Source organism: Stegostoma tigrinum, chromosome 13, assembly GCF_030684315.1.
Source record: "Stegostoma tigrinum isolate sSteTig4 chromosome 13, sSteTig4.hap1, whole genome shotgun sequence".
Lineage (NCBI taxonomy): Eukaryota > Metazoa > Chordata > Chondrichthyes > Orectolobiformes > Stegostomatidae > Stegostoma > Stegostoma tigrinum.
In genome coordinates, this window is record NC_081366.1 from 40,616,829 (window position 1) to 40,639,297 (window position 22,469).

Genomic DNA, 22,469 nt, shown 5'->3' on the forward strand with positions numbered 1-22,469 from the left:
TCAATTCCTGAAGTGGGATTTGAAGCCAGAACTATCTAACTCAGACAAGGCTGTGACTGACCACCAGGATTCATCCATCAATGTTAAAGGCTACTTGTGGAAGCCTTTAGTCATATATAGTTTGGTGATTTTGAGCTTCTGTATTTTAATTCTTTACCCAGAATTGTAAATCAAGTTTCTGTTCATTCCACAAGTCTTTTGTTAATTACTTCCAGCTTGTGTCCTGTGTTAACTGACCTCCTGTCATCAGAAATTATTTTTCCTGATTTACCGAAGTGATACCATTCCTGTTTTTGAAGCGAGGGTGCTAGTGTTGGACTGGGATGGACAAAGTCAGAAGTCACACTTCACCAGGTTATAGTTCATGTTCCATTTCTCCATTTTGTGGCCAACACATATTATTCTGTTATTCGAGAGCATCAGTTATCAGATAGCAGTTCACCTGATGATGGAGCAGTGCACAGAAAGCTTGTGATTTCAAACAAACCTGTTGGGCTAGAACCTGGTGTCATGTGACTGTTGACTTTACGATTTTGATCACTGCTGTTAAATTTTAATACCCGTAACCTCCTCTTCTAAGAAGAACAAACACAACTTCCCTTAACTCCCCACTTCACTGAAGTTCCTCGTCCCTAGCACCATTATAAATGTTGCTGTAAAACATTTATGGAGTAGACAGGATGCACACAGAGATGTACACTTTTATGCACACTGCATATAAACTGCCATTTTCCCAGCCACCATCAGTTCTGGGGAAGGGTCACCGGACCTGAAACATAACTTTGTTTTCTCCTCCACAGATGCTGCCAGACCTGCTGACCTTTTCTGGCAACTTTCTTTCTGTACACTTTTAAAATTAGATTTAACTAGATTCTATTGGGTGAAGGGACTTGTCTACATATTATTACACATAAATGTAGACCTGAGGGTTCTAGATTCCAATTCCAGTTTGTTGTCAGTTGGTCAATAGCTTGTGCTGTACCCAGAGATAATGGGAACTGCAGATGCTGGAGAATCCAAGATAACAAAGTGTGAAGCCGGATGAACACAGCAGGCCAAGCAGCATCTCAGGAGCACAAAAGCTGATGTTTCGGGACTAGAGCCTTCATCTGATGAAGTCTGAAATTTAGAAAACCACAACAGAAATTGAATTATTGCTGCCAAGTAAGTGATTGTCGAGAAGCAGAAAAATGTGTGTTGGCTACTATAGGGAGAAATGGAATATAGAAGTGGGCACTCTGTTCTGACTTCTCAAGCTGTGTCCTCTCCGACATTTAGGATCGCAACCTACAATCGAGTTCGGCCCTGAGCAGTTGCGGGTGGGGCAATCTTAAGTGAGGTCCTTTCTCGCCCCAAATCTGTACAGTTGTCACCTCGGTTGCGTGAGCAGCAGAATAAGGAGTCTCCTCCGGCTCTGCTGTCGTCGTGCAGAAGTAATCGGGGAAAAAAAAATCTGTTGATGGTTTTTCATAATGAAGCTGTTTTTATGCTTTTGAAAACGTCAGTGGAGTCCTACTGAGTTTGTTTTCCACGATTCCAACATCGAATCAACTCTAATGTTTGCTCTCTTTTGTTAATTGAGAGTGATATGATTGGGGATGACGACGTGAAAAAGGTATTGACGATGGGTAATAAAATGTGAGGCTGGATGAACACAGCAGGCCAAGCAGCATCTCAGGAGCACAAAAGCTGACGTTTCGGGCCTAGACCCTTCATCAGAGAGGGGGATGGGGGGAGGGAACTGGAATAAATAGGGAGAGAGGGGGAGGCGGACCGAAGATGGAGAGTAAAGAAGATAGGTGGAGAGGGTGTAGGTGGGGAGGTAGGGAGGGGATAGGTCAGTCCAGGGAAGACGGACAGGTCAAGGAGGTGGGATGAGGTTGGTAGGTAGCTGGGGGTGCGGCTTGGGGTGGGAGGAAGGGATGGGTGAGAGGAAGAACCGGTTAGGGAGGCAGAGACAGGTTGGACTGGTTTTGGGATGCAGTGGGTGGGGGGGAAGAGCTGGGCTGGTTGTGTGGTGCAGTGGGGGGAGGGGATGAACATGGGCACCCGCATGGGCCCCAGCTATGCCTGCCTCTTTGTAGGTTACGTGGAACAGTCCATCTTCCGCACCTACACAGGCCCCAAACCCCACCTCTTCCTCCGGTACATTGATGACTGTATCGGCGCCGCCTCTTGCTCCCCAGAGGAGCTCGAACAGTTTATCCACTTCACCAACACCTTCCACCCCAACCTTCAGTTCACCTGGGCCATCTCCAGCACATCCCTCACCTTCCTGGACCTCTCAGTCTCCATCTCGGGCAACCAGCTTGTAACTGATGTCCATTTCAAGCCCACCGACTCCCACAGCTACCTAGAATACACCTCCTCCCACCCACCCTCCTGCAAAAATTCCATCCCCTATTCCCAATTCCTCCGCCTCCGCCGCATCTGCTCCCACGATAAGACATTCCACTCCCGCACATCCCAGATGTCCAAGTTCTTTAAGGACCGCAACTTCCCCCCCACGGTGATTGAGAACGCCCTTGACCGCGTCTCCCGCATTTCCCGCGACACATCCCTCACACCCCGCCCCCGCCACAACCGCCCCAAGAGGATCCCCCTCGTTCTCACACACCACCCCACCAACCTCCGGATACAACGCATTATCCTCCGACACTTCCGCCATTCACAATCCGACCCCACCACCCAAGACATTTTTCCATCCCCACCCCTGTCTGCTTTCCGGAGAGACCACTCTCTCCGTGACTCCCTTGTTCGCTCCACACTGCCCTCCAACCCCACCACACCCGGCACCTTCCCCTGCAACCGCAGGAAATGCTACACTTGTCCCCACACCTCCTCCCTCACCCCCATCCCAGGCCCCAAGATGACATTCCACATTAAGCAGAGGTTCACCTGCACATCTGCCAATGTGGTATACTGCATCCACTGTACCCGGTGCGGCTTTCTCTACATTGGGGAAACCAAGCGGAGGCTTGGGGACCGCTTTGCAGAACACCTCCGCTCAGTTCGCAACAAACAACTGCACCTCCCAGTCGCGAACCATTTCCACTCCCCCTCCCATTCTCTTGATGACATGTCCATCATGGGCCTCCTGCACTGCCACAATGATGCCACCCGAAGGTTGCAGGAACAGCAACTCATATTCCGCCTGGGAACCCTGCAGCCATATGGTATCAATGTGGACTTCACCAGTTTCAAAATCTCCCCTTCCCCCACTGCATCCCTAAACCAGCCCAGTTCATCCCCTCCCCCCACTGCACCACACAACCAGCCCAGCTCTTCCCCCCCACCCACTGCATCCCAAAACCAGTCCAACCTGTCTCTGCCTCCCTAACCGGTTCTTCCTCTCACCCATCCCTTCCTCCCACCCCAAGCCGCACCCCCAGCTACCTACCAACCTCATCCCACCTCCTTGACCTGTCCGTCTTCCCTGGACTGACCTATCCCCTCCCTACCTCCCCACCTACACCCTCTCCACCTATCTTCTTTACTCTCCATCTTCGGTCCGCCTCCCCCTCTCTCCCTATTTATTCCAGTTCCCTCCCCCCATCCCCCTCTCTGATGAAGGGTCTAGGCCCGAAACGTCAGCTTTTGTGCTCCTGAGATGCTGCTTGGCCTGCTGTGTTCATCCAGCCTCACATTTTATTATCTTGGAATCTCCAGCATCTGCAGTTCCCATTATCTCTGATCATTGACGATGGGTGGAATGGTTACTGATTGGTCTGGGGAATGGATTCGGCATTGTTATGGTCACTCAAATTAGCTCTGTGTACCATACTGTTGCGGGCTTCTCCGATACTGATGGAAAGACAGCAGGAATCTTGGGAAAGTCGGGGTTTGATCATACTGCTTCTCCTTTTCGGAGTGTTCTTCACCCTCTTCTTGTAGCTCCTGTCCTCTCTGCAACACCATGTAGGGGCAGTGCTCCAAATCCAGCAAAACTGCACGTTTTTGGTATTCAGTCAAATGGCGATGCCGATCTGTTTTGTAAGTGTACACACATTCTGAGGCAGTTTAATGCGATGGGTTTGTGTCTCGATCAGCAAGTGCCATCTTTCTGCTCAGCAACAAAAGACCTGTTGCTTACTTTATAGCCCACCACCCCCGCATGCAGTTGATTATCGAGGTTTTTAATCAATCTGTTAAGGGATGGTGTCACATCCTTCGGACTTGAACCTAGTTGCCCATAAAAAGATTTACTGGCACCCTCCTTAGAAACAGGTAAATATATGTGGACGAAATAAAAGCCAGCGAGTGAAGGACTGCACTTCAACACGGGTTGCTGTTGGTCATTGCTCACTCCTGTTTCTGATTGCTCCCTTGTCCTTCTTCATTTCCAGGTCTACTCCGTCAGTCAACACCTATTGGAGAGCCCTAGTGCCGTAAAATTAAAATTGTCTTTGCCGAGTTGCCTGGGGATAAAGAGCAGATAAGCGCGATTTGCTGATTTGGTGTCTGATTAATCACATGTTCCGCGTCCAAAATTGGGAAAACCACAAATTTCAGCAAACCCATGTTTCCAAGACTGTTAGACTTTGGACCTGTATTGGGGTAGGGTACAGTGGACCGTAACCATTCGGGTCACCCTTCTTGGAACATATTGGAGAATGATGCAGAACCGTCGACGCACCAGAGTTTTATTTCCCTAACGGATTGGTTCTCTCGAAGATTGCTCTTGCAATCATCTGCCTCCAGACGTTGTGCATCTGTATTAATGGGATCTGCATCAATCCCAGATGCTATCAGCCACATGCTTGAAGGGTAGCCATCTGTTCACAGTATGAAGGTGCAAAGATCTACAGGAAAGGTAACGGGAACATCATGAAAGGGTTATGGCAACTTGCAGGATTTCATTTACAACTATGCACGAAGATCTTCTAGTCAAATAGCTACCGAGCATTGAACAGACAGACGTGATCTAAGACATGCATTAGTTCTTTGGCCACAGGTGAGAGCATTAGATGCTATGTTACCTTCCTGGAGACGGGGTTTCGTACCTCATCGAACAACTGCAGACCATTCTGTGGGGAAAGGTGGATAGTTACAGGCTGTTGTTCTCCTCATCCACAACATGGCGAGCAAGGGGGATGAGGTATTGCAAACAAATGTTAGAGAGCTAGGTAAAAGATTAACAGCAGGATTGCAAAGGTAGTATATTCCAAACTGCTCTTGGTGCCACATACTGGAATGTAGGCATAGAAAGACAGAGGAAATGAATGTGTGAGTGATAATGGGAACTGCAGATGCTGGAGAATCCAAGATAACAAAGTGTGGAGCTGGATGAACACAGCAGGCCAAGCAGCATCTCAGGAGCACAAAAACTGACGTTTCGGGCCTAGACCCTTTATCAGAGAGGGGGATGCGGAGAGGGAACTGGAATAAATAGGGAGAGAGGGAGAGGTGGACCGAAGATGGAGAGAAGATAGGTAGACAGGAGAGTATAGGTGAGGAGGTAGGGAGGGGATAGGTCAGTCCAGGGAAGACGGACAGGTCAAGGAGGTGGGATGAGGTTAGTAGGTAGGAAATGGAGGTGCGGCTTGAGGTGGGAGGAAGGGATGGGTGAGAGGAAGAACAGGTGAGGGAAGCGGAGACAGGCTGTGCTGGTTTTGTGATGCAGTGGGAGGAGGGGACGAACTGGGCTGGTTTTGGGATGCGGTGGGGGAAGGGGAGATTTTGAAGCTTGTGAAGTCCACATTGATACCATTGGGCTGCAGGGTTCCCAAGCGGAATATGAGTTGCTGTTCTTGCAACTTCGGGTGGCATCATTGTGGCACTGCAGGAGGCCCATGATTGACATGTCGTCTGAGGAATGGGAGGGAGAGTTAAAATGGTTTGCGACTGGGAGGTGCAGTTGTTTGTTGCGAACCAACTGCAAAGCGGTCCTCAAGCCTCTGCTTGGTTTCCCCAATGTAGAGGAAGCCACACCGGGTACAGTGGATACAGTATACTATATTGGCAGATGTGCAGGTGAACATCTGCTTAATATGGAAAGTCATCTTGGGGCCTGGGATAGGGGTGAGGGAGGAGGTGTGGGGGCAAGTGTAGCATTTCCTGCGGTTGCAGGGGAAAGTGCTGGGTGTGATGGGGTTGGAGGGGAGTGTGGAGCGGACAAGGGAGTCATGGAGAGAGTGGTCTCTCCGGAAGGCAGACAAGGGTGGGGATGGAAAATCAGCTTGGGTGGTGGAGTCGGATTGTAGATGGCGGAAGTGACGGAGGATGATATGTTGTATCCGGAGGTTGGTGGGGTGGTATGTGAGAATGAGGGGGTTCCTCTGGGGGCGGTTGTGGCGGGGGCGGGGTGTGAGGGATGTGTTGCGGGAAATGCGGGAGACGCGGTCAAGGGCGTTCTCGACCACTGTGGGGAGAAAGTTGTGGTCTTTGAAGAACGTGGACATCTGGGATGTGCCGGAGTGGAATGCCTCATCCTGGGAGCAGATGCGGTGGAGGCGGAGGAATTGGGAATAGGGGATGGATTTTGTGCAGGAGGGTGGGTGGGAGGAGGTGTATTCTAGGTAGCTGTGGGAGTCAGTGGGCTTGAAATGGACATCAGTTACAAGCTGGTTATGTGAGATGGAGACTGAGAGGTCCAGGAAGGTGAGGGATGTGTTGGAGATGGCCAAGGTGAACTTGACGTTGGGGTGGAAGGTGTTGGTGAAGTGGATGAACTGTTCGAGCTCCTCTGGGGAGCAAGAGGCGGCGCCGATACAGTCATCAATGTAACAGAGAAAGAGGTGGGGTTTGGGTCCTGTGTAGGTGCGGAAGAGGGACTGTTCCACGTAACCTACAAAGAGGCAGGCATAGCTTGGGCCCATGCGGGTACCCATGGCCACTCCCTTTGTCTGTAGGGAGTGGGAGGAATCGAAAGAGAAGTTGTTGAGGGTGAGGACAAGTTTGGCTAAGCGGATGAGGGTGTCGGTGGAGGGGGATTGGTCGGACCTGCGGGACAGGAAGAAGCGGAGGGCCTTGAGGCATCTGCATGAGGAGTACAAGTGTATAGGGACTGGACATCCATGGTGAAATTGAGGTGTTGGGGGCCAGGGAATTGGAAGTCCTGGAGGAGATGGAGGGTGTGGGTGGTGTCACGGACGTAGGTAGGAAGTTCCTGGACCAAAGGGGAGAAAATGGAGTCCAGATAGGTGGAGATGAGTTCGGTGGGGCAGGAACAGGCAGAGACAATGGGTCGACCAGGGCAGACAGGTTTGTGGATTTTGGGAAGGACTTCACAAGCTTCAAAATCTCCCCTTCCCCCACTGCATCCCAAAACCAGCCCAGCTCGTCCCCTCCCCCCACTGTATCCCAAAACCAGCCCAGCCTGTCTCCGCTTCCCTAACCTGGTCTTCCTCTCACCCATCCCTTCCTCCCACCTCAAGCCGCACCTCCATTTCCTACCTACCACCTCATCCCACCTCCTTGACCTGTCCGTCTTCCCTGGACTGACCTATCCTCTCCCTACCTCCTCACCTATACTCTCCTGTCTACCTATCTTCTTTTCTCTCCATCTTCGGTCCGCCTCCCCCTCTCTCCCTATTTATTCCAGTTCCCTCTCCCCATCCCCCTCTCTGATGAAGGGTCTAGGCCCAAAACGTCAGCTTTTGTGCTCCTGAGATGCTGCTTGGCCTGCTGTGTTCATCCAGCTCCACACTTTGTTATCAGACAAAATGAATGTGTTGGTTGGAGATACCATACAGGAAAGAGGACTTTTGATTCCCAGGTCTTTGGAACAAGTTCTGAGGTGAATGGTTAGGGGAGATGCACAGGGCATGTAGTTTGCACTCAAAGGAGCTAGAACCAGCGTCCGTACATACAGAATCATTGATGCTGTCGGAGGGCTTAAACTAATTTGACAGAAATGGGTAGGTAAATATAGCATTACAAGAGAAAAGAGAGAGTACAAAGGAGAGACAGATTGAACAATAAGAAACCTAAGATGGTGAATGGGATCAGCTAAGGGAGAACGCTGCAAAGTCTAAAACAGATATGACATGCATTAATTACACAAAGTGTGGTAAATAAGGTTGATGACCTGCAGCAATGTATAACCACAATAGAAAATGATGTCATGGTGATATATATGGTTCATAAAAGACTAAATTAGATATTACATGTTCAGGACACATGGGGAAATAAATAAAGTGGCAATTTTGCAGAACAAAATACTACAATTCTGGACTGGAGAGATCACATCTTGGAGTGGTCAAGAACCGAATCTATTTGGTTTAAGTTAAGAAAAAAATGAGGTGCCACTGAGAATAAGCTTTAGGACATCAACAAGTGTGAAAAGCATAGTAAGACAAAGTTACAGAAACATTATAGAAAGGTACAAGTGTTACAGAAATGGTGATAACAAGGAACTTCAATTAATATAGTGGAGACGGAGGCCCAAAAGGGAAAACAGTTTTTGAAAACAAAATAAAGAACTGCAAATGCTAGACATCTAAAGCAAAAACAGAAATTGCTGAAGAAACTCAGTAGGGTTTGGCAGCATGTGTAGGGAAAAAAAAGAGATAATGTGCCAATCTACTGGCCATTTCTGAAGGAGGGCCACTGGACCTGAAATGTTAACTCTGCTTTCTCTTCACATGCTGTTAGACTTGCTGTTTCTATTTTTGTTGTGGAAGAATTTTTGAAGTGTGTTCAGGACAATGTGCTTGAGCAGTCAATTCTATCCCAAAGCAGCAGAATACCTCGCTGCACCTAATTCTAGGAGATAAGTTGGGTCAACAGGAGTACATGTCAGTAGGTGAATGTTTGGAGTACAATGAGCACAGTTTCACAAGATGAAAACATTTAATTGGAGGAACACCAATTTTAGCAAGTTCAAATAGATATGGCTTGGATAACTTTGTATCAAAATTAGGCAAGTAAGAACATCATGCAAACAATGGCTGGCCTCTAAACAGGAGTTGACAGGTAATTCCTAAAAGAAAGTTGGGTAAGCCAAAGCTTTGTGGAATGCAAAAAGAGGTAGAGTTAATCAAAGCTGGAAAAAAACACCTCTAACGATATTTGGTTAGATATAAAAGTGAGAACTAGGCTGAATGTGGGAATTTTAGAGAAGAATGCAAACAGAAATGTGACAGGCAAAGGAAGAGTAATATGAAAGGGATGCAAAAAATTCCTATAGTCTATTAAGTAGGAGCTTGTCACAGAAAGTGTAGAAGGCAAGTGACTACATGTTGAAGCAGAGGCATGGCTTAAATACTAAATGCATTGTTTATTATTAAGTAAGATCATCACAGTAATGTAGGAGGTACGTTACTGGGCAAACTGGAAAAAGGTAATGAGGAGAATCCAGAAAGATAGGCATTTCTTAAACTAGATATGGCACTAAGTCCAGATGGGATGCATTCTAGGAAGTAAATTACAGAGATACTGGTAATTATCTTGGAGTGTCACATTCATACAGAGATGGTGTCAGAAGATAGCTGCAGTGGGAGAAAGATCCACTGAGGTTTTTCCAGAGGGAGGAGGGTAACTTCTTCAAGGTAGGTATCCTTAGAAGAGGCTTCACAGTAGGATTAAAATTATTTCAGAGATTGTAGGAACAGCAGATGCTGGAGAATCTGAGATAACAAGTTGTAGAGCTGGATGAACACAGCAGGCCAAGCAGCAGCAGGGGAGCAGGAACGCTGATGTTTCAGGCCTATACCTTCAGAAGAGACGTATTGAAGGGTCTGTTTCCGTTCTGTATGACTCTTTGAATGGAGAATTTCAACTGTTATATGCTCGGTCACAAAAACAATTGGCAGTTTTACATCAGTATAGAGGAAACTTTTAGAAACAATAACTTGCACAGAAATAACGGTGACCTGGACAAGTGTGGATTCATTAAGAAAACTCAGCATTGGCTTGTTAGAGGAGACATTAGAAAGGTTGGCTGATCTAAGATAGATCAGTTAACAGGTACAAATGGGACATATTTTTATAAAAGCCAATTTGTGTTCAGCCAACTTGACCAAGTTTCTGTATTACTGAGTTGAGTATTAATTAGGCAATTGGTTAATATGGTCTTTATTAACATCTAAATACCATTTGAAAAAAAATGTTACATAATAAACGTGCCACCAAATTTGAGTCCATCGAATATAACACCAGTGCAGGCAGCAAAGACGGGAATTAGATAAAGGATAGGGAAGAGCGAGGAGTGCCAATAAGGTATACAACGAAGCATCCCTTCGGTAGTAGGAGCTTCTTTTGTGTACGTCGTAACAACATGAACTTGAACGTATGGAATCTAAGTTAAAAGTATACATAATTTGGAAATGTATTGAAAAGTGAGGAGATGGTAATGGCTACAGGAGGCCATTGTAATGTAAATGTGCAATTGATATATACTCAAATATAATTTATGCTAGAGTCTGGATTCTGAATTGCTGGCATGAGGGTTTTGGAATGTTTGCGTGGGAGATTTAATGATTAAATTGTCAGTATTTCTGAAGCCATTAATCTTTTTTAAAACCAGTATGAGACAGACTCCCTGGGGTAATAATGGAAATTTTCTGTATTGGAAGTTTTACAAGCAGACAGATTATACATTGAAAAGCATTAGCTTGCCTTCTGTTCAGTAGGATCAGAAATAGTTGTTTCATTCTTCTTTGGGAAAAACCCAGAAAGCTTTTGCTTTTCAGTTTGTGGAGGTCCTGGTGAAAATCAGATGTATAAAACAGTTTCTCCTGAAGAAAGGAGTTAGTCCAGAACAGTTATGAAATAGGTTATTTTATTAACATAGTTTCCTCACTAGAGGTTTAGAGGAAAGATGGCAGTGGAGCAGTGCTACTGGCAGGGGTTCATCTGCTTCTGTCTGCTGTTATTTTTCTCCTTCTTTACTTCGCTGTTTTTAGTTTTTCCTCTTTTAAAGCCCTTCTCAGTGTCTTCAGCAGGGCAATAACAGGCTTGGCCTCCCAAGCATGTGCCATTGTGGCCTAAATAGGGCTGGCTGCTTCTGGCGTCAGTGGCAGCGAGACCTGTTGGGGAGGAGAGCAAGCCCAGCACAGAGAATGAGCCCAGAACACAGAGAGTGTCAGCCCAGCGCAGAGGGGAGAGCGAGTTCAGCACAGACGGCAGTGTGAGCCCAGCGCGGAGGGGAGAGCAAGGCGAGCGAGGCCAGCGCGGAGGGGAGAGCGAGGCCAGCACAGAAGGGAGTCTGAGCCCAGCGCAGAGGGACGAATGAGCTCAGTGCAGAGGAGAGAGTGAGCCCAGCGCAGAGAGGAGAGTGAGCCCAGAGCAGAGGGTGGAATGAGTCCAGTGTCTGAGAGGAGTATGAGCCCAGCGCAGAAGGACAAATGAGCTCAGGGCAGAGGGGAGAGTGAGCCCAGCGTGGAGGGGAGTTTGAGCTCAACACAGTGGAGAGGTGTGTGAGCCCAGCGCAGAGAGGAGAGCGAGCATAACACAGAAGGGAGAGTGAGCTCAGCGCAGGGGGGTGTGCAAACCCAGCACAAAGACTAAGCCCTGAGGTAATTTCAGTGAGGTAGGCCAGGCAGTGAAAGATGGCACCTGAAGATCAGTGGCTGTCATTGGCTGGATCCATGCTGGCAGTGGTGAAGTGATTTCAGAAGGACACCACAGCAACTTTGACTATGGTGATAGTCTCCAACATTGGTGTGCCTGGCATGGCGGTGTCGAAGATGAATTGGCCCAATGGCAAAAGAGGGCACCTGATAATTGGCAACTTCAATGTTAGTTGGGTTTGCAAGGCAGTGGCGATTTGGAGCCAGCTCAGAACTTGTATATAGATGGACTTTTCTTTAAGCTATATCTTTTCATTTTTCTTATTCTTAAACTCTCAAAATAGCACTGGATTATGGCAACAAGTGAAAGCTTTTCGCTGCATTTTATTGTATTTAATTGTAAAATACACATGACAATAAATCATTCATGCATTAAGGAGCTCAATTTGAAAGCTCCAGACCAAGACTGTTTGGTCAGAACCTTGACGGGGTTGTTTTAATTTGAGAGAGTCCAAGCTCACTTGTGCAACTAATCAAGTAAGAGACTTGATTAGATCAAGAATTGAAAGAAAGTTAAGTAAACCTACAGATGTGACAAAGAAGTGAAATCTCTCTGGCATCTCACTACTGTAAAATGATGGAATTAAATCTTTTAAATTGTGCAATGTGTAAATTGCTTTGTTTATTTCACATCATCTCCTTTTCTTTTGTGTATAAACTTGTTTTATTGTAAAATCAATTCAGCATCATTGCGTACTTGAGTTTCAGTGAAAGACCACCTAGTTAAGTGAACCAACATGATCCATCAGGCCAGATTTCAGTATGGATCTGATTTAACTCGTAACAACATCAGCTGGGATCATTATAATTGGTAGTCCTTGTGGGATTTGAATTCATTTGATTTGAGAGAGATCTGGTCCTTTTTTTGTAAAAGGAGCAGGGATGTGGTAGTCTTGGACATGACTCCATAAGGTGGGTGAAGTTTACTGGATGGAATCTGAAGGTGGCTTTGCATACTGCTAAGAGTTCTGGATGTGATTTTGCTCGCTGAGCTGGAAGGTTCGTTTTCAGACGTTTCGTCACTTTTTTTTAATTTGTAAAAATATACTTTATTCATAGAATGTACAAAAAATAAAACATTTATACACCTACCCAGTCATGCAAGCCACTCCGGGTTACCCAAGGGGTACGTACACCAACTAAAGCAAAAAACAAAACAAAGAAAAGAAAACAAAGCAAAGAAACCGCCCCGGCAGTCGTCTCCCCGCACAGTCCCCGTTGGCCCCCTGACCAGTTGGGGAAGGTGCCAGCTGGCCCCAGTTACCAGATAGGGCCCTTTTTTCTATTCTGGACAAGGGGTTTCATACGGTGGTCTTTCCCCACTGCGCCAAGGCAGCAGTTGCCCCAAGCTTTAGCGCGTCTCTCAGCACGTAGTCTTGGACCTTGGACTGCACCAGTCTGCAACACTCGGTCGGGGTCAGTTCTTTCAGCTGGCAGACCAAAGAGCGTCTTTCACCGCATTGATGGTCCTCCAGGCGCAGTTGATGTTGGTCTCGGTGTGCATCCCAGGAAACAGCCCGCACAGCACGGAGTCCCGTGTCACGGAGCTGCTTGGGACAAACCTCGACAAATACCACTGCATCCCCCTCCAGACCTCCTGCACATAGACACAGTCTCGTCCCCCCCGCAGCCGCCTCGAGGGCAGCGTGCGGTGGCGCAGAGATTCCGGGCGTGCATAAAGGATCTCACTGGCAGAGCCCCTCTCACCACCAGCCAAGCAATGTCCTTGTGTTTGTTTGAAAGTTCTGGCGATGAGGCATTCTGCCAAACGACTTTGGCAGTCTGCGTGGGGAACCACACGACAGGATCCATCCTCTCCTTTTCCCAAAGGGTCTCGAGAATACTACGTGCTGACCACTGCCTGACAACCTTGTGGTCAAAGGTGTTTCCTTTCAAAAATTTCTCCATGAAGGTGTTTGTGTACTGAGGATCTACGCACAGCGTGATGCGGCCGCAGACAAAGGTAGCCATCAGGGCGAGTGTGGCATTCGGTACGTCCTTTCCCCTGTTTTCTAAGTCTTTGTACATGGTGTCCCTGCGGACCCGGTCCTTCCTCGACCCCCAAATGAAGTGGAAGGTGGCCCAGGTGACCGCAGCGGCGCAGGTCCAGGGAATAGGCCAGGCCTGCGCCACATACAACAGTACCGAAAGCCCCTCGCACCTGGACAACCAGGTTCTTACCAGCGATGGAGGGGGACCAGAGTGTCCACCTGCCCAGCTGCTGCTTCAGTTTGGTGATGCACTAAGACTTGGGAGGAGTGTATGCCCCAGCTCCACCGAACTAAACACCCAGCACCTTCAGGTAGTCTGTCCTGATGGTGAAGGGGATGAAGGAGCGGTCGTCCCAGTTCCCAAAGAACATGGCCTCGCTCTTACCCCTGCTGACTTGGCACCCGAGGCCAGTTCAAACTGGCCACAGATGTCCAACAGCCTACTCACTGACCGACGATCGGTGCAGAAGACGGCGACGTCGTCCATGTACAGGGATGTCTTGACCTGATGGCCTCCGCTGCCTGGGATAGTCACGCCCTTCAGGCTCACGTCCTTCCTGATGGATGCGGCGAAGAGCTCCACACAGCACACGAACAAGGCAGGAGAGAGCGGGCAGCCTTGCCTGACTCCAGATCTGATGGGAAAACTGTCTGATTCCCACCCGTTGATCGAGACTGCGCTAACGATGTTGGTGTAGAGCAGCCAGATCCAATTGCGGATGCCCTCCCGAACCCCAATTTGGAGAGGACGTCCCTCATGTAAGCATGAGAGACCCTGTCGAAGGCCTTCTCCTGGTCCAGGCTGACAAGGCAGGTGTCCACCCTCCTGTTCTGCACGTAGGCGATCGTATCCCTGATGAGTGCGAGGCTCTCAGCAATCTTCCTGCCCGTCAAAGCACAGATTTGGTCAGGGTGAATCACCGACTCCAGGACAGACCTGACCCGGTTGGCTATGACCTTGGCCAGGATTTTGTAGTCCACGTTCAGTAGTGAAATGGGATGCCAATTCTTAATTTCTTCCCTCTCCCCCTTCCTCTTGTAAATGAGGGTGATGAAGCCCTTCCTCATGGACTTGCACATTTCCCCTGCCCGAAGCACACTATCGTACACTTCCAGCAGGTCCTGGCCGACAAGGTCCCACAGAGCGGAATACAGCTCGGCCGGTAAGTCGTCGCTTCCGGGAGTCCTATTCCTCTCCAAGGACTTGAGGGCTCTGGTCAGCTCATCCAGGGATATCAGCTGGTCCAGCCACTCCCTCGTGCTGTCGTCTAAGACCTCTGTGATAGATGACAGGAACGACTCGGAGGCTGTGCTGTCCGTGGGCTACGCGTCGTACAGTCCGGCATAGAAGGATCTACTGATCCTCAAAATGTCAGGCCGAGATGACGTCACCCAGCCATCATCCTCCTTCAGCCGGCTAAGCACAGAGCTCTCTTTGTGCACCTTCTGAAAGAAGAAACGCGAGCACGTCTCGTCCTGTTCCACGGAGCGGACCCTGGACCGGAAGATTATCCTGGAGGCCTCTGCGACGAAGAGCGAGGCTTGCTGGCCCCTCACCTCGTGGAGGTCCTCCGTGACATCGACCCCCATCGACTACAGAAGGAGCAGGTTCTGCATCCTTTTCTGGACTCGCGACAGCTTTGCCCACCTCTCTCTCGCCTTCCAAACACCCTTGAGGACAAAGAACCTCTTGATGTTCTCCTTCACTGTCTCCCACCAGTCGCCCGGAGACTCAAACAGGGGTTTCATGGTTCTCCAACCGGCGTACTCCCTCTTAAGCTCGACGTTTTCTGGGGTCAACAGAGACGTGTTGAGCTTCCACGTCCCCTTGCCGGCCTGTTGGTCGTCCTGCAAGTGACAGTCGGCCAGCAGGAGGCAGTGGTCAGAGAAGAACACCAGCTCGACGCTGGTGGACCTGACCGAGAACGCCTGTGACACAAATAGGAAGTCTATCCTTGAGCGGATAGACCCGTCTGGCCGTGACCAGGTGTATCTCCGCTGTGCTCCGTCTGCAGGGGTGCTGAAGATGTCAAGCAGCTTGGCGCCCTTCACCGTGTCCGTCAGGAATCTGGACATGACATCCACTTGACTCCACCCACCCGCTGTCCCCATGCCGGATCTTCCATCTACATCGATGATGCAGTTGAAGTCTCCGCCTAGGCTGACCAGCCTGGACGTAGCCAGCAGGGGTGGAAGCTGCTGCAGGACGGCCAACCGCTCACTCCGTACCGCTGGGGCATACACGTTGATCAGCCTCAGGGGAGCGGTCCTGTAGGTGACGTCAGCCACTAGGAGGCACCCCCCCCACCACCTCCTGAACTTGAGAGATGGTGAAGTTGCGCCCCCGCAGCAGAATAGCCAGGCCCGAGGAGCGAGAGTCATTACCCCCCCCGACCAGATCGAAGGCCCACAGGTCCAGGCGCCTGACCAATTCCTGTATCTGCTGAGGTGCGGTATCCCGCACTCCTGCAGAAACAGGAGGTCTGCCTTGACGGTAGTCAGGTAGGCCAATGTGGACACACATCTTGCGGTGGACTTGACGCTGCGCACATTAACGCTCGCAACTCATACCCCCATTGTGGGCAGTGACCGCAGTACCCTTCCCAAGTCCAAGGTCCAGCCTCTCCATCTGTCCCTTCATGCCCATTGCCGGGCAAACTGCTGGACGCTCTCCGGGCTCAGGAAACCGTCCGTGCTGCCTTCCGGGTTGCATCCCCCCATCAGGGATACGGAGGCAGGAGAGTCCGGCTCTGGGTCAGGCTGGGGACACGCTGTTTCCTGCTGCCCCAGCAGCACGTGGCTGGGTGTTGGAGGGAGCCTCAGGGCACCTCTTGTCACCTGGAATCGGGGTGCTGCTTTCCTTCTCCCTTGAGATGTTTAGCTTCTGCTTTGGGGGAGCCTCCTCCAAATCCCCCTCGTCAGAGGAGCTCTTATAGCCCCCCGTAGCTGCCTTTTCCTGCCTGGTGGTTGCGGTGCCGGGGCCCGCTGGCACGCCTTCCTCCTCGCCTTCCGGACCGTCGTCCACTCCCCTGGGTAACCTGTCGCTTCCTCCATCAACTCCGATTTGTCGGGGGGGGGGGGGGGGGGGGGGAGCAGAGCCTGCAGAGGTGCTTTGCTGGCCTCAGGTCTGTCCTGCAGGGCTGGGCCCTCCTGCACATTAGGGGGGGTCCTTGCAGGGGCGTTGTGCCTTCCTCTCCTCCGGGGGGGGGGGGGGGGGGGGGGGCTTGCCCCACATTGCCCCTGCCAGCGACCTAGGTGGTCCCCCGCCGCGGGCATGCGCTATAGAGGCGGCCCGCTTCCCCGCAAAGGTTGCAGCTCTTTTTTTTGGGCAATCCTTTGCAAGGTGTCCCTTCTCCCTGCAGTTCCTGCAGATGGTGGCTTTGCAGTCGGCCGCCACGTGACCTGACCTACCACAGGCATGGCAAACTTTGGTCAGGTAGGCCTTGCTCCCACCGATTGCGAAGCTGGACAGTGGGTGTACGATGTTCCCATCCGTGCCCATCCTCAGCGTCACCCTGACCTGCCTCTTACTGGTCCAGATCCCGAAGGGGTCCACGATGTTGGTTAGGTCCCCTTCCACCTTCACGTACCTTCCAAGGAAGGTCAGGACATCAGCTGCTGGCACATGCGGGTTGTACATGTGTACAGTCACCATACGGCTCCTCTGTGCTGGCATCACAAACAGCGGGACAGCGGTCAATACAGAGAGGGGGCCCTCACCTCCTTTCTCCTTGAAAACCTCCAGGAAACGCTCGCAAAGCTTGGCACTCCTGAAGGTTACATCGTAAAAACCTCCTCCAGGGAAATCCTGCAGGCAGTAAATGTCCGCAGCAGAGAACCCACAACAGTCCACCAGGACTCTCTTCACAAAGAAGGTGCGGTCCACAGGTGTACCTTCATCCACCTTCTTCATGGAAACATGGATGGTGTTCTGGACCCCCTGACCTGGGGCACGAGCACTCGCCGCAGCCATCGTTGCAGGTTGGCTGCTCCCCTGAACCAGCGTTAGGCCGAAGCCAGCATTAAGATCCACCGGTTGCAAGGGTGCACAGCTAACCCGATGTCTTCCTTCCACCTCCAAAACAGTTGTGCTCTCCTCTTCTCGGTCCACAAAGGAGTGGGTTTTTATTTTGTTCTGGATGTCAGCTGGTTCACTGAGCTGGAAGGTTCGTTTTCAAACAATTCGTCATCCTTCTAGGTAACATCATCAGTGAGCCTCCAGTGAAGCGCTGGTATTACGTCCCGCTTTCTATTTATCTGTTTAGGTTTCCTTGGGTTGGTGATGTCATTTCCTGTTCTTTTTCTCTGAGGGTGGTAGATTGATTTGGAGCCAATGTGTTTGTTGATGGAGTTCCGGTTGGAATGCCATGCTTCTGGAATTCTCGTGCGTGCCTCTGTTTGGCTTGTCCTAGGATAGATTTGTTGTCCCAATCAAAGTGGTGTCCTTCCTAATCTGTATGTAAGGATACTAGTGATAATGGGTCATGTCTTTTTGTGGCCAGTTGATGTTCATGTATCCTGGTCGCTAGCTTTCTGCCTGTTTGTCCAATATAGTGTTTGTCACAGTTCTTGCAAGGTATTTTGTAAATAACGTTCGTCATTCCTGGACGCATGGCATTCCAACTGGAACTCCATTAACAAACACATTGGCTCCAAATCATTAACAAACACATTGGCTCCAAATCATCAGAAAAGGGGAACGGGGAAAGGGTTCTGAAATAAATAGGGAGAGAGGGGGAGGCGGATCGAAGATGGATAGGGGAGAAGATAGGTGGAGAGGAGATAGACAAGTTAAAGGGGTGGGGATGGAGCCTGTACAGGTGAATGTAGGTGGGGAGGTAGGGAGGGGAATAGGTCAGTCCGGGGAGGATGGACAGGTCAAGGAGGCAGGATGCAGTTAGTACATAGGAAATTTAGGTGCGGCTTGAGGTGGGAGGAGGGGATAGGTGAGACTTATTTGGAATTTACTTGGGCTGGAGAGTTTTAGTTATGACGAAAAATTGAACAGATTGGGTTTGTTTTCCTTAAAGTCGAGGAGCCTGGGTGGTGATGGTGGTGTTGGGGGTTCAGGACTAAGATATATAAAATTATAAGTGGCATAGATAGGAAGAAACATTTTCCTCTTGATGGCGGAAAAGATTTACAGTAAGGGTAAAAAATTTTTGGATGTGAGAAAAAAACATTTTCATCCAGATAGTGATGGGAATCTGGAACTTGCTGTCTGTAAGGGTGGTAGAATCAGAAGCACTCACATTTAAATAGTATTTAGATGTGCACTTGTGATGCCAAGACACTCAAGGGTATGTGGCAAATGCTAGAAAATGGGATTAGAATAGTTAGCCACCTCCCCCTCTCTCCCTATTGATTTCAGGATGCTTTCCCCATCCCCCTTTTCTGATGAAGGGTCTAAGCCCGAAATGTCAGCTTCTGTGCTCCTGAGATGCTGCTTGGCCTGCTGTGTTCATCCAGCTTCACACTTTGTTATCTTGGAATTCTCCAGCATCTGCAGTTCCCATTATCTCTCGGAATAGTTAAGTGGTTATTTTTGTTCAGTATGGAGGTGATGGGCCAAAGGGCCTTTCTGTGTGGTGTTGACATCTCGGACTGCAGGGGGCTAATACCTGACCAGTTGGTTGTGGGATCAGTTAGCTGTGTCTGCTTCTACTCTAGCTACACCTTGTTGACAGGTCCTAGTTAGATAGGCCTGGTGGTACTCCTGGTATTCCCTCCTACACTCTTCAGTTAACTAGGGTTGATCTAATGAGAGGCATAGATAGAGTTGATAGCCAGAGACTATTTCCCAGGGCAGAAATGGCTAGCACGAGGGGTCATAGTTTTAAGCTGGTTGGTGCAAAGTATAGAGGGGATGTCAGAGGCGGGTTCTTTACACAGAGTTGAGAGAGCATGGAATGCGTTGCCAGCAGCAGTTGTGGATGCAAGGTCATTGGGGTCATTTAAGAGACTGCTGGACATGCATATGGTCACAGAAATTTGAGGGTGCATACATGAGGATCAATGGTCGGCACAACATCGTGGGCTGAAGGGCCTGTTCTGTGCTGTACTGTTCTATGTTCTATGTTCTATGTTCTTGTCTTGATGATAATGGTAGAGCTAGGTATATGCCAAACCATGCGGTTACAGTTTATGAGCAAATACAATTCTGCTGTCAATGATCCACAACACCTCATGGATGCCTAATTTTGAATTACTCATCATCTGTTTGAAGTTTGTCCCGGTTAGCACAGTGGCAGTGCGCACACTATGAAGGGGATTCTCAATGGGACCATTGGATTTTGGCTCCTCAAGGACTTAAGGTGAAACTCTTTAGGGTATTACTATAGACAGGCATGTCTGTGACAGGTAAATTGGTGAAGGCAGGTCTGGTAATTTTTTCACCTATGGTTGGTTACCTGATCATTTGCTGCAGACCCAGTCTAGCAGCTATGTACTTCAGAACTTGACCAGTTTTGTCAGCAGTAATGCTTCTGAACCAGTCTTGGTGATGGCTTTCTCCAGGTACTTTTCTGATTCATTATCTGAGGGGATGAGTTGGGGGCACAATGTAGTCATCAGCAGAAACTTTCTTTGCCCATGGCTAACATGATGCTATTAGGCTTCATAGGGTCCAGAGTCAACATTGCTAGCTCCCAATTCAATTCCATCCCAACTCTTCACTACTTTGTTGCTACTTCTGTTGCATCTGGCCTGTCAGTGGGACAGAACACACCTAGCAATGTGCTAGTGGTGTCTGGGACATGGACTGTAAAGTATGATTTAATAAACATGGCTGTCAGGCAGTTGCTTAACTTCTGGTCAGCTCTCCCAATTTCAACAATGAGGTAACAAGGAGGCCTTTGAAGGGTCAGTAAGGATAAATGTGTCATCACTTTGAGTGATTAGGTCAATGCTGGTGGTCAGTCTGGTCTAGCCGTGGGTGCATTCACCCGAGTGGCCGGCTAGACCATTTCAAAGGGCTGTTAAGTGTCAAACAGCTTGCTGGGGTGTAGAATTAGATATATGCCAGATCATTTAAAGGACAGAAAACTATTCCCCCAAGAACATCAGTGAACCAGATGAGATGCAATAACAGTCAACAACTCCTACATCATTGCCATGAGGCTAGCTTTTAATTCCACATTTTATTAAATTCAAATTTCAGCACTAACCATAGTGGCATTCAAACCCAAGTGCCCAGAGCCATTATTTTGGAATTCAAGGTCCTGTGACATTACCATTACACCACCACTATCTTTAGTTGTGGTGTTTGGTGCTGCACCTCTTGTTCTTCATCACAGATCCAAGGTAGAGCTGCTCCTGTGTTACAGTAAAGGCTGATAGTAGCAAAGTCGAGATATAACTGAGAAAAGTCTAAGATGGCAGAATTTTTTTATTCACTCTTGGACGTCAGTTTTGGGACAGCATTTATTGCTTCTCTCTAAGTACCCTTGAGTAGGGTGGCTTGTTAAGCCATTTCAGCAGGTCGTTGACAGTGAACCACACTGCTGTGGGTCTGGAGTCACATGTAGACATGACCAGGTGAGGACAACAGATTTCTTTCCCTGAAGATATTAGTGAGCTTTGTGAGTTTTTCTGACAATCAACAATGGTTTTATGATTATCAGTAGATTCTTAATTCCAGGTTTAAAAGAGTTAATGGTTGGATTTGAATCCAGGTCCCCAGAACATTAGCTGAGCTTCTTGATTGTTGCTAAATTATTAATTCTACTGGCCACTGCCTCCCTTATGAAATGGTTTGCAAAATAGTTAAACCATACTTTCAGAAATCAAAGCTTTGCACCCGAACAAGGAAGCAGCTGTCCTGTTTTCATATTTAAAGGTCTTCCATCATTAACTACATTAAATTCACAAACCTAACATCACATCGGGTTTCTACATACTCTCAAAAGCACACCAGTTAAATACTGAAAAGGCTAGGACTACATTGGGTTTCTAATGATTTAGCATTGTTAATATTTCAACCAGATGTGTTGTCCCAACACTTGTTGCCCCTTTGCAGCCAATTATGCAGAGGTTTACTAGTCCCGTAATGGCAGGAACAGAATTTTGGCAGGGAATGGGAGGGTCAGTGGCAGTGTTGGAGCTGCAGTCCAGCTACTGGAAAAATCTCCTGGCAGTAGGTAGGAGTGTCAATCTCCACGAAGGTGTAATTAAGTCTCCAATTTGGGACTGTAATTACATAGCCACCAGCAAAACTGGCATAACGGCAAATTGGGGAGGCTTTCAAATTAAAGGAGGATGCTTGACAGTAGCAGCCCTGTGGAATAAACAGATCTAGAGCCATCACACAGAGCACACTGTGAGCAAGTTGGCAGACTGAGAGATCCTAGCAATCCCCCAAATGGTTTTTATTTTGAGGGTCTTCTGTTGTCAGCCATCTAGACATATTAAGTTATATTTACCACTTCAGAGTACCTCTATTGTGAAATGCCCCATAGTTCTCCTAGGTGCCGCAGCAGTACCAACATTTCCCAGTGGGTCTGCTGACAATTCAGAGCTGACAGCCTTGTGATTGGGCTGGAAATATTAGGAATTGGCCTGCTGTCCTTCATTGAAATGCAGCCAAATCAGGAATTCACCTCCATCTGGTCCCACAGCTGACAGGTCAGGGCTCAGAATCAGCACTCCGTCTGATTTTCTTTTCTTGCGTGCAAACCTCCAAAGTCCACGAGTGATAGCAACTTCTGGAACCTGAATTCAATGCTGCGATCCTCATCAGCAGACTGGTCGCCATGCATAGAACATCGGGGCAGCTGTACATACAGTGGCACAGCTTATCAGAGAAGTTGCTGAGCATCTCCATTAGGTCCTGACATTAAGGCTTATTGAAACATTTAAGATCCTTAGGCGGGTTGAGAAGGTAGATTATAGAGGTCGTTTCTCTCTCTGGGAGAGTCTAAGACTAGAGGCCATAATCTCAGAGCAAATGGTCACCCATTTAACACTG

The 22,469-nt window shown here is 48.8% G+C and overlaps 1 protein-coding gene across 1 annotated transcript in view; it reads right to left on the bottom strand.

Moving 5' to 3' along the window:
• Positions 1 to 22,469, bottom strand: part of LOC125458152 (nuclear factor NF-kappa-B p105 subunit-like) — a 135,502-nt gene that overhangs the window by 102,557 nt on the left and 10,476 nt on the right. The window lies entirely within an intron of this gene.